Source organism: Aethalodelphis obliquidens, unplaced genomic scaffold (assembly GCF_003676395.1).
Source record: "Aethalodelphis obliquidens isolate GAN/ISIS:26980383/991018 unplaced genomic scaffold, ASM367639v1 scaffold11, whole genome shotgun sequence".
NCBI lineage: Eukaryota > Metazoa > Chordata > Mammalia > Artiodactyla > Delphinidae > Aethalodelphis > Aethalodelphis obliquidens.
In genome coordinates, this window is record NW_020837955.1 from 13,027,112 (window position 1) to 13,039,901 (window position 12,790).

Genomic DNA, 12,790 nt, shown 5'->3' on the forward strand with positions numbered 1-12,790 from the left:
CGAGCACGGGCGGTCCCTGGCGGAAAGTGTGAGACTAAATTCCCGCGGCCTGAGGTGGACCGAGTTCCCCACCTCCAGTCGGAGCCGGGCAACCCCGCTGCGCTCTCGCCAGCTCCCGCTGCGGCTCCCCGGGCGTTGGGCAGCCCCCGGGGGCCGAGGCTGAAGTCAGGGCCGAGGCCGAAGCCGGGGCCGAGGCCGGGGCCGGGCTGGCTTCGCGAAGCCGGCGGCCGGGGCGTGGGTGGCGGCCGGGGCGTGGGTAGCGGCCGGGTCCGCCCCTCGCGCCTGCCTTCTCAGCGCGGCCCGCGCCCGGGGGCGGGGCCAGCTCAGGCCGCGCCCCCGGCCGCCCGGCGGCCCGCGGTGGCGCTCGCGGCCTCTCACCCCGGGCGGGCGAGTTCTGGGAAAGCCCGGCCCAGGGCGGGGGCTCCGCTGCCGCCCGCGCCGCCGTCCGGGCAGCTTGCAGAGCTCTGCGGGCGCGGAGCGAGGGAGCGGCGCCGGGCGGGGGCGCACACGACGACGCGGGACCGGGTGGGCGCGGCGGCGGCGGCGGCGGCGGCGGCGGGCGGCGCGCCCCGGGCTCTGCCTCCCGGGCAGTTGCCCGGCTCTGCGCGCTCCTGTCGTCCGCTCCGCCGCTGACACACGGTAGCGAGGACACCCGACGCCGCCAGCAACAGGCGCGTCCCAGAGGGACGCTGCACTTGGGGACTCCGGCGCGACCGGCCAGAAGAGGAAAGGTGAGGAGGTGTTTCTGTGGCTCGGTTCCTCAGGCTTGGAGAAGGGGAGAGATGGGCTTTTAATCTCTGAATCCAGTAGATACGGCCAGGGGCAGCAGCCTCACTCCGCGTACCTGGCGGGAGTACAGGTAGCTACGCCCCTCCCCAGGGGAGAACTGAGGCAAGCGACTCTCTAGGGGGCGCGGGCCAGCCCTCACATGGGCTGGAGGATACCTGTTAAGTGCTTCCTTCGCCCCTTCAAATGTTTGCCTCGGGTCTCCACTGCATTTTGTGTGTGCAGTACAAAGAAGTAAAAGTATAAGCTCTTGCTGAGGCGGCCCCCTAGCCGCCAGTATTTCACGGAAAGTGCTCAAGAGATTGTTCCTGGAGCGATTAGCTACATCAGGTCCTAGAAAATGTAATATTGGACCTGGTCTCACTTTCACTGGTAACTAGAATGGCTACGTCTTTTTTCTTAAAGTCCTCTAATGCTGTGATAATGAATAACCTAGAAGGAAAAGTCTTTCTTGTGTCTAATGTTAAATGCACAGTGTAAATTTACGGTTCCCCCCGCACATCTTGCCTGGTATTTAAGCCATGAGAACACTTGGTTCAACTGACTCAACTAATTATTCAGTGTAAGATCCATCATTCAAAGATTTTTAGCAGCCTCATTTTAAAGAGGGAGCTCCCTCAATAGATGTCAAGTAGGATTCACTTGATGGAAAAGTTTTATTTCCACATGGTTCTTAATTTTAGTTTCATCATGCAGAATTTGCCAGTAGGTCATTTAGATCTCTGCAGGGTTAGTGAATTTCCTTGTGTTTCTGGTAGGAAGCCCTGGTAGGGATAGGGTGGAGCCACTGCCGCAGAATGGACGCAGCCGAGGCCAAGAGTGCTGCACCCCACCAGGAAGAATTTTTGAGAGCCTGTCTTGGGAGGTGGATGCAGGTGACCCTGTAGATGCCCTTACAGGGCCAGTTGGCATTGGGGGTGAAGGGGTGGCGGACTATCTCTGGATGCTGTATGTAGCCATGTCTTCGTGGATAGTTGCTGAAGGATGCCTGATGATGCTGTCTTCTAGAACATCCTTTGCTCTTCCTGAGTGCCATTCCTGCTCCATTTTACCACTCTAAATCCTAACCATCCTTCAAGCTAAGTCTTTGTTGCTGCTGTGAGACCTTCCCTGATACCCCAGCCCCAAATAGTCGACATTCTCCAGCTCTGATGCCTGCAGCATTTTATTGAATACCTCCCTAGCCTTTCTTCTCTCAGCGTTCTTTGAGAGTTATTTATGTAGATGTTTCATTTTCCCTACTGAAGGAATTAACTGTGGCTTTCTTGGCACAGAGCTTGCGCCTAGAAGGCCCTCTAGAAATAGTGTTACGACTTTGTTTCTTCAATACAAATCTCTACTTTGGAAAAGGAGATAATATAACCAAAAGGATTCAGAGAAGAACATAATGTTTACCATTCAAATTGTCCTCCATTTACAGCCCCACAGGGAAAATTTTCCTTATACCTAGGAGCCATGCATAATAATCATCTTTGGTCCAAGCCTGGGGATCAAGTAAGAGCTGGAGGGACAGTCTTCCAGTCCTTATAGTAACATAAGCTCCTTGGATGTACTCCAAGGTTGACCTGTGTCATTAAAATTTCCATGCTCCAGTGCATTGTGGTGAAGCTAGATTCCGATGAAGGTGGTTGGTTTTCTTTTTGTATTTGCAACTGTTCTTAATCACAGTCTTCCCTGGGCTTTTGTCGTGTATTTTAAACAATTCATTTGATGTGCAATTTGTTACCTACAAATTTTTAAATGAATAAAGGAAAATTGAAAATAATTGTGCTTGCTGTTTTCTAAAGCAGAGAGCAGGGAATGCTTGCCCTTCCTGGGCAAGAGGAGATATTTGCAGGGAGCGAGGCTGCTGTGCACATGTGTGTTGGCAGTGCCTGCCTTCCACACACCTGGCTGGCAATCGGCCTGTAGAGGACAACAACTGCTTCGGTCTGGACTCCTTCTTTCTCTGCCTGGGCTCCCTCTGCTTGTGGGGAGAAGGGGTCCAGGGGAGCACAACAATTTAGAGCTTCGGATTCAGAAGGAGTAGTAGGGAAGAGGTGAGAAAAAGCAGTAACTGCTTAGAGTGTGGATTTGTTTGATCAAGTTACTTTCCTCTGGATACTTGGTTGAGATCTTGGCATTGAGCAAGTGGGAATTTGGTTGGGAGAGGGAAGGCAGGTGGCTGGGGAGCATGATACTGCTGTAGAAGGGCTGGGAGGTATTGATGGGGGGGGCTTAGGGAAGCATGTGGCCCAATTATGTGGGGGTCCCCAAGAGGAGAGTTGGAGATGGGGAACTGGGGAGTAGAGAAAGAAGAATATATCAAAGATGCACTTTGCCATGGGCCAACTATGGGGCCTAGAAAGGAAGAGAAAACTCTCTTCAGCATCATGGGGTCTTCTCTGCTCCCATGGTATAGAACTCAGGCTTGTTTTTATTAATGCTGTAATTCATCTGTGTTGTGGCTCAAATAGGTTTTCATGAGCCAGATTGGAACTCGGCCCTCTGTCCAGTAGGGTAGCCACAAGCCACATAGGGCTATTTGCATTTAAATTTAAGTTAGTTAGAATTAAATGAAATTAGTCCCATTTCAAGTGATTGTTACATGTTGCTAGTTGCTACCGTACTGGACAAGGAAGATATATAACATTTCCATCATCTCAGAAATCTGCCCTGGGATATTGTTCTAAAGGATTAATGACTATTACTCTCCAGTGTACTAATTTACAAATCAAATTTAGTCATAAATTAACAATTTCCTGTTCATAGTCCCCAGCAAGTCTATTTAGATGAGAATAATAATAGTAGTTGTTGTTGCTAACACTTATATAGTGCTTACTACGTGCCAGGCAACGTTCTAAGCACTTTACATCTGTTACTTCATTTAATCCTAACAACATTAGGTGGTAAATGCCAGAGACCTGTTATCCCTTACCTGCAATTCCAAAGTTAAAACAAACAAACAAAGAAAAAACCCCAACAACTCTCAAAACTGTGGTTTTCATAAGTTTGGCTACAAAATTTGGTCATGAGGTTATTATGGTCTTTATTTTTCTCACCTGGTAAGAACATTTATACATTTTAATTTCAGAAACAATTGGACATGTTTGCTGCAGATCCCACCTATAGCATTATTTAATATATGGCACATGTACTGTTTTACCATTACGAAAGCCAGAAACCTTCTGATTTTGGATAAGGATATATGGATCTCCCTTACTATGCCCCTTTTGAAGATGGGAAAACTGAGAAACTAAAAGGTCATGTAACTTGCTTGAAATCAGAGCAAGAAAGTGCCAGGGCCGGGATTCAGTCAGAGCAGCCCGGCTCCAGACTCCGTTCCCTTGACCATTGTGCTTTTGTGAAACAACCTCTGGGCTCATTACCCAAAACAAATGACTGGCCCTTTTCCTGCTGAGTGAATCCAAATAGCTTTAACTTGCCTCATTAGAAAGTTTCAGATAGGACTATAGCTAAATTGGTTAGTAGCTGGGGTTCTGAAACTTCCTGGTAGGGTTTCAGAGGATCTGGATCAATCTGGATCTGGGTCTTCTGAGTTGGAAGTCTTTCCAGGGAAGACTGTGAGGTTCTCTCTTCTTCTGGGAGGTTGATTAGAACTGCAGGGCTGGTCTGGGGTCAGGAATGGACTTCTCACTTTCTCTCTCCAACTGGTCCCTTCTTGGCTTTTTGGTCCAAATCTGCATTTGAAGAAACTCTTTAGTAACCCCAGGCTTTCTCCTTTGAGTGTAAGAAGATGTTCTGAAGGCTCCAGCATCTGTGTGGACCTTACAGCATGGACTCTGCAGGACCCCTATGTGCCTGTGTCCCCTGAGCATGTGTACCTCTCGTGGCATAGTCTCCAAGGCCCCTAGTGGTCATGGTGACTCCAGTTATAATAGCTTAAGGTGTAGGGACAAGGCACTCTTGGTCAAGTACAAGGGCTCTAGAGTCAAATTTACCTAGTTTTACATAAGCTTTGCCATCTACTAGTTGTACAACCTTAGACAAGAAGTTAACCTTTCTGTAAGATAGTAATTTACGGGGTTGCTCTGAGACCCAAGTAAGATAATGCACTAAAGCACTTTGCATAGTGCCAGGCACATAGCCAGCGCTCAAAAAGTTAGCTACTAATATTGTCTTTTCCCTCTGGACCTACCTAAGTCTTGCCAGTATGCAACTTTAGGCTTTGGAAAGACGTGTGGTAGGTTGAATAATGCCAGTGGTCCCCCAAAGTTGTCTAAGTTTTAATCCCTGGAACCTGTAAATATGTTACTTAACACGTCAAAAGGAACTTCACAGATGTGATTAAATGAAAGATTTTGAGATGAGGGGTTATCCTGGATTACCTGGGTGGGCTCAGTGTAATCAAGGGGGTCCTTATGAGAGGGAGACAAGAGGATCAGAGTCCCTAGCAGGAGGTAGGGGTAATGTAAGGAAGGGGTCGGGAGCCGAGGAATGCAGGCTGCCTCTAGGAGCTGGAAAAGGCAAGAAAACAGATTCTTCCCTAGAGCCTCCAGAAGGAAGTCAGCCCTGCCAACCCATTTTAGACTTCTGGCCTCCAGAACTGTAAGATAACAAATGTGTATTGTTTAAGCCACTACATTTGTGGCAATTTGTCACAGCAGCAATAGGGAACTAATAGAGTGTGGAAGAGAAAACAGAAAGTGGTAAGGAGGGAAATGAAAGCTGTCAAAATAAGAGAACAGTAATAGCTAGCATTTAGTTTGAACTTTGCTAGGTACAGTTCTAACTACTTTGTGTGTATTAACCTGTCATCCTCACAGCAGTTCTCTTACTTTTATTATCTGCGTATCACAGAAGACGAAACTCAGGCACTGAGAAGTTAGGTAACTTGTCCAAGGTTACACAGCTAGTACGGGGTAGAGCTGGGATGTGAATCCACATAGTCTGGGACTCTTAATTGTTACCCACATGACTCCCCAAAGCAGGCATTTCTGTCTGCTAAGGCTGACAGTACTGGCCACTGAGTGGTATGTTACTGTAAAGAAGGAAAAAGCAGTTTTTGAATAGGCAAGAAGGAGGGTGATGTAGTCCCCATACACCAAAAAAAAAGAAAGAAAAGAAAAAAGAAACGTGTATCAAAGTACTTGGTAAGCTTTTGCCATTTCTATCTCATATAATATGTGTGGACAGCTTGAAGCTGGAGGACGCTGGTTCTGGGAGCAGTTCCTGTGCTGGCCTCCCTCTCGGGTTCCCACCTCTGTGCCTACAGCAGCCCTGCTCACTCACCACAGACCGCTGGCCCCGGCGCCCTGTTGGCTCCGCTTCCCACCTCTGCCTGTTTATTGGATTTGCCTCATTCCTGACTCTCTGCTCCAGCCCTGAATTCCACCTCCTTCTGGCTCTTCAAATGCTCAAACTTGAGATGATTTGTGTCGGGGCCCGGATGGTGAGATACCTCTGTGACTGCTGGGAGGGTGGCTGGTGGTTATTTCTTCCTTTTCCTTTGGTTTAGCTGGCTGTTGTTGGCTTTCTAGCTGTGCTGCTTTTGTCTCTCAAGCTCACAATTCAGAGTGATACTGATTTTCCAGCTGTGCTCCCGGGGTGTCGGAGCCTCCGTCAGGTGAGGGAGATGCAGGCAGATGAAGATCTCAGCCCTTCAACCCGCTTCTGATGAGCAGCCCGCTCTTACTCATTTTATTTATACAGTGAGGTCCTGCCTTAGATTTGGCATGAAAGGGCACTTCTGTTGCTAGAGAGACAGAGAGAAGTTTGAGAAAACCTAGACCCCAAGTTAAGGCACACTGTGTATGACCTTTCACCCAAAGACCTGGATATGCAGGAAATAGAACTCGCTGTAGTTTCTCTAATTGCCTTTTACAAGTTGGGGATCTGGAGCCTGGTTGCTTGGATTTGTTTACCTGGCTCCACTGTTTATATGCATCTGTGTGACCTCGTGCAAAATACTTGTCCTGCTGAGGCCTAAACTAAACGGGTCCTCATTCACTAAATGGGAGGGGTAACAGTAGCACCTAATAAATGAGATCGTTCGTGTAAAGGGCTTAGAACAGCGCCTGATATACAATTAGGATTCAACAAATCCTGGCTCTTAGGCTCATTTTTATTCTGGCTGAGTCTCCCAGTGGAATGGTGGAAGGAGAATCTAGCATCATCTCTTCACGGGGTTCTGCTCTCCCGTGGTGCTCTCCCCCGGTGCAGCTGGGGATCTTACTCCGTTACTCCTCTCTCTGCCTGGTTGCCACTGAAATGTCCATTGTCCCTGACCACAGGTGACTTCAGGTGCAGTGACACAAGGCTGCTTCTCATGGGTGCACAGCCGTACCTCCCCAAGGTCTCTGATGTCTCTCTGCCTCTACAAGGAAGAGGGTCCCCTCTGCTCTCAGGAGCTGCAGGACATTTGTTCTTTCCTCCCCTGCCCGCCATCTGTGGGGCCTGGGACGAGAGGGACAGAGTGGAACCCCAGTCTCCTCCCTGCTTCTTCTTCACGACGTTGAGTCTATAAGGCAGACTTAATACTCTTGCATCCTTTCCCCTCTACCCTTAAGGCTTAAGAAAACAAAACAAAATAAACATAAACAGGGTGGCTGTGCTTGACTGGGTTATTGGTCGAGCAGTGCTGGCCAGTACCATTATCTGCATAGTGATGGCATTGCTGCTGGCTCCGTTGAGTGGTCTGCTGTGTGGTGGCCCCAGTGAAATGTGCTCCGTTTATAAAAATACTGGGACGTCTCCTTCAGAAGAGCTGATTACACGTGCATACAAGTTCAAAGCTATAACAAAATGCGGTTAGCATTTATGAATTTTATTGCTTTGTAGGAACAGCTACATTTTAATAATTAAACAGTAATGCTGCTATATTCAGAATTAGGAAAGAGGCAGAAGCAAGGAAAGACTCTGTTTTGATGACTTTATTTTAGGTTTAAACTATATAATATCACTGACTATGGAAAATCTAGAGAATGGAAAAAAAATCATTGGGAAAAACACATGTGACCAAGTGCTTACTAGACACATCTGGGATTAAAATATCATATAACACAGTTTAATTTGGATATCACTGGAGTTAGTTCAAGTTACTGTCATTTCTAAAGAAAGTTTCAATTCATTTGTTATTATTAACAACACGAACTCAGATTTCATTGATGAACATATTTTCACCTATGATCTGTTTGCCTGGAGGAACTGAAGCATTCTCTAATAGTCTGGTTTGTCAATCTCAGGGAGGTGGATAAAATTCACAGAAGTTAAATGCTTTTGGCATGAAATTATATTCCTTTTTCCCCCCAAAGGTAGAATGAATTTGGATGACAGGATAGAGCGTGAGCCTCATTCAGTCTGCAGTTTTGGTAACTGCTGTGGTCTGAGCAAACTCAGATTCACTTCTCTGCTGCTCATCAGGCTAATTAGTCCCTAACTCAGCCTGGTTATTCTTTCATCGTGCCTCCAGCAGGGTCCTACAATTCACAGTGGGAGGGATTGGTAAAGCTCCAGGAAGTTGTGCAAGAAATATGCTCAAATATTATTTGAATCTGAGAGGATGGCAAGAACTTCTTGAGCTATGTGCAGAAACTACATAAATTTGTAAAAAGAACTCCAAAAAATGATTCCTGTGCCCTCAGTGCAACAGCAGTCAGACAGCCTTGCAGGTTCTTCTGGGGCATCTCTCAGATCTAGGATTTTGACTAACTACCCTTTGCTGACTGAGGGCCTCACCAGTGCCAAGTCATAGGATGGCTGACAACAGGTGAAGTGTGTTCCTGACTCAGGCGGGCAAGCCCATATCAAATTAGTTACAGAGGATCAGAGAGCATGCTTATTTCTAGCCATGTGGCCTATTTCTAATGAATTATCACTATCTAAGCAGTAAGGTCTAAAATATGTCACTTGTTTAAGTTATTAGTTTAAAAGTAAAGAATTTTTAGGCAAATACTGTATGTTATCACTTATATGTGAAATCTAAAAACAGATGAATAAATATAACAAAACAGAAACAGACTCACAGATACAGAGAACAAACTAGTGGCTACCACACGGGAGATGGGTAGGGGTTGGAGCGAAATAGGTGAAGGTGATTAAGAGGTACAAACTATCAGTTATAAGATAAATAAGTCACAGGGATGTAATGTACAGCACAGGGAATATAGTCAGTATTTTACAATAACTTTGTATGGTGTATAATCTGTAACAATATTGAATCAACTGCGTTGTACATCTGAAACTAACACAATATTGTAAATCAACTATACTTCAATAAAAAATTAATTAAAAAAGCATTTTTAATTCAAAATTTTAACAACTAAAATTCTATCTTTTAATTATTAACGCAGACGTTATGCATCTGTTTATGATTTGTTTATTACTTTTTTATTACATGCTGTGTCATGCAACAGTGAAAATTGAGGGATCCAAATGTTCTCCTCTCACTTTTACTTGGTTTTTTTTGTTTTCTTTTTTTTTTTTGGCCACGCCCTGCGGCATGTGAGATCTTAGTTCTCTGAGGAGGGATCAAACCCATGCCCCCTGCAGTGGAAGCACAGAGTCTTTTTTTAACATCTTTTTTTTTTTTTTTTTTTTTTAGTTTTTTCTTTTATTTTTTATTTTTTTTAACATCTTTATTGGGGTATAATTGCTTTACAATGGTGTGTTAGTTTCTGCTTTATAACAAAGTGAGTCAGCTATACATATACATGTATCCCCATATCTCTTCCCTCTTGCGTCTCCCTCCCACCCCTTTAGGTAATCGCAAAGGACCGAGCTGATCTTCCTGTGTTATGTGGCTGCTTCCCACTAGCTATCCAGTTTGCACTTGGTAGTATATATAAGTCCATGCCACTCTCTCACTTCGTCCCAGCTTACCCTTCCCCCTCCCCTTACCCTTCCCACTCCCCATGTCCTCAAGTCCATTCTCTACGTCTGCGTCTTTATTCCTGTCCTGCCCCGAGGTTCTTCATAACCATTTTTTTTGTTTTTAGATTCCATATATATGTGTTAGCATACAGTATTTGTTTTTCTCTTTCTGACTTACTTCACTCTGTGTGACAGATTCTAGGTCCATCCACCTCACTGCACATAACTCAGTTTTGTTTCTTTTTATGGCTGAGTAACATTCCATTGTATATATGTGCCACATCTTCTTTATCCATTCATCTGTCGATGGACACTTAAGTTGGGAAGCACGGAATCTTAACCACTGGACCGCCAGGGAAGTCCTCCCTTCTCACTTTTAGAGTTGAAGAAATTGGTCTCAGGGACTCAAAGATTTGACCAAAGCCGCCTGGCTGGGGAGCAGCAGAACTGGGAGGTTTGTTTGTTTCAAACAAAATTAAGACCATAGTATAGATACATAATACACAATTTTCAGTCCTGCATTCTTTGCCTAACATTCCATCATTAAGATGTTCCCACTCCAGGGCTTCCCTGGTGGCGCAGTGGTTGAGAGTCCGCCTGCCGATGCAGGGGACACGGGTTCGTGCCCTGGTCCGGGAAGATCCCACATGCCACGGAGTGGCTGGGCCTGTGAGCCATGGCCGCTGAGCCTGCGCGTCTGGAGCCTGTGCTCCGCAATGGGAGAGGCCACAACAGTGAGAGGCCCACGTACCACAAAAAAAAAAAAAAAAGAAAAAAGAAAAAAAAGATGTTCCCACTCCATTACAGGTTTCCAAACCTTGATTTCGGTGTTTGGGTCTCATTCTGTCATGTGGTACTGTGGAGGGGCTTACCCATTCCCCTCTTGTTGGGCATTTAGTTGTTGATCCCCAATTTTTTCTAACTCTCCATTGCCTAGATCTGTAATTCTTTCTTTAGCACAGAGTCCTAGAACTGAAATTACTAAAAGTGAAGAACTTTTTTAAAGGCTAGAAATATGTACTGTCAAAATGCTCTCCAAAAAGGTTGCAACAATTTGCACTTCAACTAATGATGTGCTAGAGTAGTCTTTCCAGTGGTATGTCAATAAGAGATACCGGACTTGGTACTTCATAGTTGGAATGTGCATTTCTTTGATTACTGGAAACAATAAAACATTGATATCTCATCAATGTGCTCTCTCTTGGTTAATTATTTAATCACTTTCTTTGTCCATTTGTCTTTTTTTTATTTGAGACTTCTTAATGAATTAAGACTATAACATATCATTGTTATTTGATGCTGTTTTTCTCAACTAGCATTTTTCCTGATTATAAAATAATACAAGTTAATTTTGGATAATTTGGGAAACAGAAAGGCACAATAAAGAAGTCCAATATTTGTTTCATGGCTTTCTAGTTTTTTTTCTTCTGTTTGTTTTTTCCCAAATTGAGATCATGCTTTCACATTTTATAACTTTTCACCTAACTTTGTTAATCATAATCAAGTGAATTACGTTTATCCTACTATGGGATACTCTATATAAATATTAATGAAATATCATATTTTTGAAATGTTTATCATGTTCCTTAATGTACAGAAAATTTTAATTTCCACGTGCCAGATAGGTCTATGTCCTCCCTGGTGATTACTTCCACAGCTTTTAAATTTGTATTCTTTATCTACTTTCTGTGATTAACTGTGTTTTTTAGCTTTTTAGGCTTTTAGTTACAATGAACTTTTCATTTGAAGTTAGTTTTTTTTTTTGGTACATATTATGAGTTGAAGACCTAATCTGTTTTCTAAATACTTCATTTTCCTTCAAAATGTATTTATTTCCTCATGTATATATTTATATTCCTTATATAATTTCCTTAAATAATATACTTATTGGATAATCCTAGACAATTCCTAATCTGATTTTGTATATTCTAAAGTCAATTTTAGACCTAAGATATCTATTTGTAAATTCTTGAATGAATACCACACTGTTTTAGTTATTTTAGCCTTATAACATATATTAGTATCACACAGAGCATGCTCTCTCTAATTATAATTATTAAAACTTTCCTTATTTTTCCTTGCTTATTCTTTTTTTTTTTTTTTTTTTTTGCGGTTACGCGGGCCTCTCACTGTTGTAGCCTCTCCCGTTGCAGAGCAACGGGCTTTGGACGCGCAGGCTCAGCGGCCATGGCTCACGGGCCCAGCCGCTCTGCGGCATGTGGGATCTTCCCGGACCGGGGCACGAACCCGTGTCCCCTGCATCGGCAGGCAGACTCTCAACCACTGTGCCACCAGGGAAGCCCCTTGCTTATTCTTATAAATTAAATTTTGAAACACTTTGTCAAAATCTCAAACATCTATTGATATCCTGATCGGGATTATAATAAATATATATATTTATTATATATTATAATATATATATGTTATATATAATATACATAATATAGATTTATTATATATTATTATATATAATATATACATTATATACAATTTTATTAATATATATTAATTTAGGAAAAATTATTATGTTTACTGTAGTCTTTCTATACTGTTATGTTTATTAATTTACTCAAATGTTTTTATATCTCAGTGAAGTTTTGTAGTAGTCTTCATGTAAATCATATACTTCTTACTTATTTTTTAAATATGTTTTAGGTTTTTATTTAATCAACTTAATTTTTTAGCTGATTCTCCTGAGCTCTCTAGGTAGAGAATTGTATCGTCTGCAAATAATGATTATTTCTCTTTTAAATCAGAAATTCGAATATTGATAACTAAGAGGAGGATAATAGACCTTTCAAATTTATTCCTGATTTTATTGGAAATGCTTTTCATATCCACTTGTGAGTATGATGTTGACTTTTGGTTTAAAATTGTTTAAATCACTTTGTGGAAGGAATTTTTTTTTTTTTTTTTTTTCGGTACGCGGACCTCTCACTGTTGTGGCCTCTCCCGTTGCGGAGCACAGGCTCCGGACGCGCAGGCTCAGGGGCCATGGCTCACGGGCTCAGCCGCTCCACGGCACGTGGGATCTTCCTGGACCGGGGCACGAACCCGTGTCCCCTGCATCGGCAGGCGGACTCTCAACCACTGCGCCACCAGGGAAGCCCTGGAAGGAGTTTTATATTCATAGTTTTTGTTTGTTTGTTTTTAATGAAAGGGAGTTGAATTTATCAAAAGTCAAAAAGGTAAT

At 43.8% G+C, this 12,790-nt stretch overlaps 1 protein-coding gene across 1 annotated transcript in view; it reads left to right on the forward strand.

Moving 5' to 3' along the window:
- The first annotated feature begins 396 nt into the window (after nt 1-396).
- Nucleotides 397-12,790, forward strand: part of PLCE1 (phospholipase C epsilon 1) — a 317,648-nt gene continuing 305,254 nt past the window's right edge. Inside the window, exon 1 of the mRNA XM_027112091.1 lies at nt 397-731. The gene's annotated coding sequence lies outside the window, so the exon portion shown is untranslated. The remainder of the gene's footprint in view (nt 732-12,790) is intronic.